The following is a 7,929-nucleotide window of genomic DNA, read 5'->3' as shown; positions in this document are numbered from 1 at the left end:
CTAGAACAGCAGTCTTTGGAAACAAGTACAGATGGCCAGGTTCAGTCCAAGGGTGAGTCTGAGACCGGTAGGAAGTAGTTAGCCACAGGGGAAGGAGCAACTTGCCCTTGAGGTGGAGGAATCCCAGCATAGCAGAACTCGGAACATCAGCAGAGGTTTCCCCCAGGAAAGCGGAGAAGCAGAGGGGAAGGGGCTTGGAACAGTTCCCCTCTTCCCCATCTCTCCAGCCCCAGCAGTCAAGGTCTACTCTCTGCTTCTATGAGCTAGACTCAGATACCTCAGAAGAGTGGAGTGAACCATGCAGATTTGTCCTGTGGCTGGCTTGTTTCACTAAATATCTTCCAAGTCCTTTCCTGTTGTCACCAATGGCAAGATTTCCTTTTCTATAGCTGGAAAGTGTTAGTATGTCTTTACCACGTTTTTATCTGTTCGTTTGTTAGACATTTAAGTTGCTTCTGTGTCTTGGCTGTTGTGACCAATGCTGCACTGAACATGGAAGTTCAGATTCTTCTGAAATCCTGATTTCATTCTTTTGGATTTATACCAAGAAGTGGGGTTGCTGGGTCCTGTGGGTTCTATTTTTAATTTTTTCAAGGAAACGCCATACTGTCTTTCATAGCAGTTGCACCATTTTACGTTCCTACCAACAGTACACAGGGTTCCAATTTCTCCACAACCTCACCAGTTCTTGCTATTTCATGACTTCATTTGTTTTATGTAGTAGCCAGACTAATGGGTTTTGATAAGAATTGCCCTGATGATTAGTGATGTGTATCTGTTGGCCATTTGTAGGTCTTCTTCAGAAAAAGTTATTCAAGTCCTTTGTCCATCTTTTAATTAGGTTTTTGTTTTTGTTATTGGAGTTTTTATGTATTTGGGGCATTAATTCCTTATCAAATACATCAGTTCATAGATTACCCTTTCATTCTCTTTATTCCCTTTTACTAGGCAGAGTTTTTTTCTGTTTGATGTAGTCTGTTTCTGTTTTTGCCTTTGTTGCCTATGCTTTTTTTGAGTCTTAGCCAAGGAATCACTGCCATATCTGATGTCACAAAGGTTTTTCTTCATGTTTTCTTCTAGGCATTTTATGCTTTCAGTTCATAGGGTTTAGGTCTTAACATAAATAAATTTACATTATTATACAATGTATACCGTGTGACTTTATGTTATATATGCATATGTGTGTGTGTGTGTGTGTGTGTGTGTGTGTGTGTGTTTGGTACTGGGGATTGAACCTGGGGTGCTTTACCACTGAGTTACATTTGCAGTCCTTTTTATTCTGAGACAGGTTCTTACTAAGTAACTGAGGCTGGCCTTGAACTTGGACTCCTCCTGTTCCAGCCTCCTGAGTTGCTGGGATTACAGGCATGCTCACTATACCCAGCTGAATTTTATGTTGAAGAAAAAAAAAGGAACAAAATTAATATTTAAAGCAACATCTCAGAATATCCCCCTTCCCCTCATAATAGAAAAACCCCTGATCATAATAAGTATCATAAAGACACTGATTGGGAAAGTCAGTTCAGAAGTGTCAAGTCCTATTAAAGCTGTTAGACTTCAGAAACAAAGAAGGCTGGGAATGTGGCTTAATGGTAGAGTGCTCACCTAGCATATGCGAGGTCCTGGGTTTGATCGCCAGTGCTGCCCAAAGAAAGAAAAGACCTCTGGGCCTCTAGGCAAATGAGATGGGTTACACCCAAAAGAAAAAAGTCACTTTTTATCGGTTGGGTTTTTTTTTTTTTTGCATCAGACTTTGTCCCCCATTAAGAGAATGGATATCAGACTTTCTAACAACAATATCCATTATAAGAAACTGAATAGAATAATTAGAACACAAAAATGGTGAAATAAATACATTTTTTTAAAAAGATAAAACTTAAAAATCACTAGAAAACCTAATTAAGAGTAGAGGAAGTATAAATATAGAGTAAATAAGAAAATACTCATCAAAAGAAGAAATAAATCATCTCCTTTATATAATTCTTTTAAATTAGAATATATAGATCAAACACTCAATTTTCTAGGAAAATATAATTTACCAAAACTGACATTCACAGAGATAAAGCCAAGCAGACCTATTCCATGAAAGAACAAGAAAATTGTGACAGAACTACCTCATTTCCCCCCCAAAGATACTCCAGGTTCAGTTGAGCTGATGGGATTTTTTTTAAGAGAGAGAGAGAGAGAGAGAGAATTTTAATATTTATTATTATTTTTTTTAGCTTTCAGTGGACACAACATCTTTGTATGTGGTGCTGAGGTTCGAACCCGGGCCGCACGCATGCTAGGCAAGTGCGCTACCGCTTGAGCCACATCCCCAACCCAAGCTGATGGGATTTTATTAATCTTAAGGACCAGACACCTCTGGTGTTCCTTAAGCTTTTCCAGAGCATAGGAAACAAATTACAAACTATTGTAATGTGATGAATGTAAAAGCTACAAAAAGTTCTTATATTTACTATCAAAAATCCAGTAGATAGCACACATATGAATGAGAAAATGATAGACCGATTTCTAAAAAATATCAAGGCCTGGTGAAGTTGCACAGGCATGCAATTCCAGTTACTCAGGAGGCTGAGGCAGGATGATTGCCAAGTTCAAGGACAGCCTAAGCAACTTAGCTGAGGCCCTGTCTCAAAATAAGGAGGGCTGGAGACGTAGTTCAGTGGTACAGCACTGGCCTAGCATTCATGAGGCCCTGGGTTCATTCCCCAGTGCCCAAACAGAAGAATATACCAGTAAATTATGTGTAAACTATTACTCATACATTAAACACACACACACACACACACACACTGACCAAATGGATTTTTATCCCAAAAAAGCAAGTATATTCCCCAAATATCCAAAATCTCAAGCTTAACACCAGGTTTATTTCTCATACTGTGTCTAGTCAGTGTCATATGGTGGACAGGGATGGAGGGAGGTGCTGTAGTCATTGCACACCCCCGCCATCTTATGATTCTGACATCTCAACACAAAGCAATAAAGAACATCAGGTGGCAAGTCCTGGCACCCGAACGTTACACCCATAAGTGATGCACATCACACCTACTTGTATTTCACTGGCCAGAGCAAATCACTTTAGCCCCATTTAATTTCTTAGAATTCCATTTTACTTCCTCTATTTTGTTATACCTCTTATTTTTTGGTGGTTGTTCTAGGGTTGATAATATGCATCCTTGGGCTAGGGCTGGGGCTCAGTGGTAGAGCGCTTGCCTAGCATATGTGACGCACTGGGTTCGATTCTCAGCACCACATACAAATAAGTAAAGGTCCATCAACAACTCAAAAATCTTTTTTTTAAAAAAATATTTTTTAGTTGTAGTTGGACCCAATACCTTTATTCTATTTTTTTTTTTTTTTAATGTGGCGCTGAGGATCGAACCCAGGGCCTCACATGTGGTAGGCGAGCACTCTACTGCTGAGCCACAACCCCAGTCACAGAACTTTTTTTTTTGAAACAGGGCTTCACTAAGTTGCTGAGGCTAGCCTCCAACTTTTGATTCTTCTGCCTCAGCCTCCAGGTTGGCTAGGATTACAGTTGTGTACTACCACATGGCTGGTGGTACCATTCTTAAACTGTACATGAAATGTTATGGAATTACTTCAAGGCTGATTATGTTAAGGATGCATTTAAAAAAATAAAGGTCTGGAGATGTAGGTGGGTGATGAAGTCCTCCTAGTCCTCCCCATTCACCCCACTGGTCCCACATGCTGCCGTCATGTGTTTTACTGTTACTTCTGTATAAACCCCATCATACAGTGTTAATATTTTTGTTTAGTCAGCAGTCTTCTAGAGAAATCTAAAGAGCATCTTTTGTCTACCTACATGTTGACTTTCTACATGGGAGAATGGGGGAGGGAGAACATTCCTTGGCTGGTCTTCACTCAAGGATTCTCCTCAGGAATGCTTTATGGGATGAGGGTTGGGCCTCGCCTTCAGGCTAGTGTTCAGCTTAAAAACTCCTTTGGAAATGTTCCAGAGGAAGGGGTGAGATTCTCCTGGGAGCCGCTCCTCAGCCTGGACCACCTTCTGGTTCAGCAAAATTGAGAGATGAATTTGGCTGCCTGGCACTTTCCAACCTGTGCAGTTTCTGATGAGTACCTGGCAGGCAGGGAATATTCTTTTCTTAGCAGTTTCCCGGTCCAGCGACCACCTCGGCATTGCTGGGGCTGGAGGATGATGGGCGTTCCCCAGCCTGGACAAACTGCTGGCAACTTTAGCTTTTGTCTCCCAAGGTGGGGAAGCTTGACCTGCTGACCACTCCCCGGCTTGGGACCTTTCAGCAATATCTTGCACTGAGCTTTATCACAAGTGTTACATGCTTGAGGCTTTACACCTGGACCGGAATATCCATGCTGTGATGATCGTCAACAGAACAGTCCCAGTGTATGAACGAAGTCCTTTTATTGATAGTGATTTTGTCTGCCTCTGTCGTAGGCATTCCTGTTGCCATTCTGAGAAAGTATTCTCAAGTGCTAGAGTATACATACTCCTGAAAACAAGAGCACAATTGACCAGAATATTTGCAAAGGCTCCCAAGGGGACGGATGACCTGCCTTGTGTCCTGACCGTGGCTCTTAAAATATTGCTGAGATGCATGGGTAATCCTAGCCCAGCTCCTGTGGGCCAATCCTCCGGTGGTGGGAACAAGATGAGTGAACAGATGCTCTGGTGCCACCTGGTGGCTATCCAGGGTGCACTACAATGACAGATGCAAGCTCTGGAGGACCAAAGTAAACAAGGGTCAGAGAGAGGATCAGGGCCAAGCAATGAAGGTGAGACCAGACGTGGAGCTTGGAACATGGAGTATTTTGGGTTTTGGGGAGCTACAGAAACAATCATGAAACTTCTGTTGTTTTTTTCCATATCTGACTTTGGGTTTTCAGCCTGCTGTCCAGTGGGACTCCAGTGGGTGGCCTCCAGAATATAGATCCTCCTGGTTGACAAGGAAGAGCACGGCAAGTCTGGAAGAGCACGACTCCCTGGAGCATCACAGAGAGGCAGGAGGTAGAGAGCACTTGCCCCACCTTACCCTCCAGCCCCAGCAGAGGCTCCTGTGTGGAATGTGGGCTCTCTAATTCAGTTCTGATTTCGGCTGCAAATTGTATATGAAACGGTGATCTTAAGCTGCCTGGGTTTCAGAGAAAACTGTGCTGTTAAAAACATGTATGTTTTGAGTTGGTAGCTTTGCTTAATTGTATATTGCCATGGTAATACAGACATTTCTGTTTTTAAACAGCTGGCCACGGTGGTACATGCCTGTAATCCCAGCAACTTGGGAGGCTAAAGCAGGAGGATCACAAGATCAAGGCCAACCTCTGCAGCTTGGTGAGATCTGTTTCAAAAATCAAAATGGTTGGCATGTAGGTCAGTGGTTGAACATCCCTGTGTTCGATCCCCAGTACCTAAAAAAATAATAATAAAATAAAAAAAGTATAGGTCAAGAACAAGTTCATCAAATTGATTTGTTTTTCCTTATTCTGTGACCATGATTTCTTAAAACAGAGTTTAAAAGTCTTTGTCTCATTTAACAATATGTGCCTTGTGGCTGGGGTGTGGTTCAGTGGTAGAACACTTGCCTAGCATATACCAGGCTCTGAGTTTCATCTCCAGCACTGCAAAAAGCAAATAGAAACAAAACAAAGCAAAAGAACAATGCATGCTTTGTATATTTGACTCGGGAAACATGTACATGCTATACATGATTGCAACAAGCCAATTTTAGTCCAAAAAAGAACACAGTCGTTAAAAACAAAGTGAGGCAAGCTGGAAGCTTACACAGAGAGGGTTTATTTTAAGTAGATGACTTTATTTTAAGTGCCTTTTTTTCACAGTTGTTGAGAAAAATAGTAGTTGAATGTACATCTTTAGTGAGACACGTTGTAAGAAAGGAACTGCAAAAAAAAATGTTACTGTTTTCAGTAACAATGTTGTTAGTAATAGCATTGGTATGGTATTCTAAAAGACAAATTCTTGTGTCTGTAGATTAAAATAGTTACGTTAATACCAGAAGCCGAGATTTCAGTGTGATAAGATGTAGAAATATAAAATCAGATCTCAAGTTTGAATTGCAAATATCAATTTGAATGCAAGATATGTTTTTCTTTGATTATTACTTTCTTAGCTGAAATATAATCTGGAAATAATGGAGAACTCATAACAGGGGATGCCCCTAGTGCCCACATTATAGTTTCTCAACACTGTTTCCTGTTTAAAGGAACCAGTGTTCCTTGGGGAAGTGACTGTTTCTAGTCCTGAAAGTGCGTAAAATGAGCCTGGATATCTTTTTTTTTTTTTGGCACAGGGTATTGAACCCCCTGAGCTACATTCCCATCCCCAGCCCTCTATTTTTTATTTTGAGACTGGGTCTTGTCCAGGCTGGCCTTGAATTGTGATCTTCTGCCTCAACCTCCTGAGTTTCTGGGATTACAGATGTGTGCCACAAGCCCGGCAGGCCTGGCTATCTTGTTGCATCAGAAAGCAAGGAAACTATGGGAGACTCCTGAAGACTCTGGGAATACTATCAAAAGGGCTTGGGAGCCAATTTGAAGAGGCTCCCATTGGTCCAGGAATGGACAATCTAAGCACCAGCAAGAATAATAATGAAGGGTTGGGACACAATAAAATCCATGCCTTCATCAATGGTTCCCTCATAATTCTGCAACTAATTAACAAAGGAAAAAAAGCTGGCATTGGCCCCACCTTTCCTAGGAAAACTATTCCATAGTAACCAAATAGATGATGAAGTTTCAGAGAATCTCTGGACTGCTAAGGGAGGGAATGGTGCAATACCACAATTTTCTTAATTCCTAATGAAATAATGGCAAGAGACAATGACAATTGATGACAGCTAAAAGCCATTTGATGAAAAGATGAAGGGATCTTTATAGTGAATGGGTATTATGTGGTACAGTATGGTGTACTGAATGTCATCCTTAAGATATTCTTGCAAGAAAATTCGAACTTGAATCTGACCAAGCCTCAGATTCAACTAGTATTTAACTAGGTAAGATTTCGCTAGGGGCTGGCTCCGTGGGTAGAGTGCTTGCCTTGCATACACAAGGTCCTGGGTTCAATCCCCAGCACCAATAAAAAAAAGACTTAACTAGTATTTCCCAGTAATAGATTTCATCAGCATCTCCAATTTGCTGGAAATACTGGGAACAGAGGAACACTGTAGAAATTAGGATCCTGACCGGAGGCAGATGGTGTGTTTAGATCAGGATGATTCGAGGAGGGTTTGCTTACAATGGTAAAGGCACCAGTAAACGACAGTGCAGAATCCAGGGATGATGAGAAACCTTTACCAGCTGGAGGGAGACCTTCCCCAAAGCTGGAAGGAGAAGAGGTTTTGTAGAGTAGCCATCATGAGAGGAACAGTCCTTTGGTCAAAGAGCCAGCCAAACTTGAGGTGGGTGACTTTGTGGGGTAGCTCCACTTGACCTCATTCTGCTCCGTCTCTCCTTCCCATTCCTGCCAGGACTCCCTATTGTCCAAACCCAGCTGAAGTCAGAGGACAAGAGGGCCCCATTTGTAGTTCACTTAGGTTAGCCTCCTAGGTGCAAAGGCCAGGGCAAGAAGTGTGGAAAGGTGATCTAAATGGAGCAAACCAGTAAAATTCTGTTGCAAACACGATAGACAACATCATTTTGGGATGCAATCAGGAAAATCCAGAATGTTCTGGGACAAATAATCTTTAATTCTCATCAAATGAATGGCCACTGGGGAAAATAGCACACAAATCAAAATAAATTTAAGAAGCACAACAAAGAAACAAAGTGTGGGCCTTCTTAGGATCCTAATTCTAATAAATTAACTGGTTTTGTTATTATAGTTATTGTTTTAAAGAAGCTTCAGAGGGAATCTGGGAAATGTAAACGCTGTCTGCATATTTGTTTGTTTTTGCCATGCTGGGGATTGAG

The sequence above is a fragment of the Spermophilus citellus genome (genome assembly GCF_964194105.1).
Source record: "Spermophilus citellus genome assembly, chromosome: 4".
Lineage (NCBI taxonomy): Eukaryota > Metazoa > Chordata > Mammalia > Rodentia > Sciuridae > Spermophilus > Spermophilus citellus.
The sequence above is the reverse complement of the archived record's forward strand: the minus strand, read 5'-3'. Positions refer to the sequence as shown.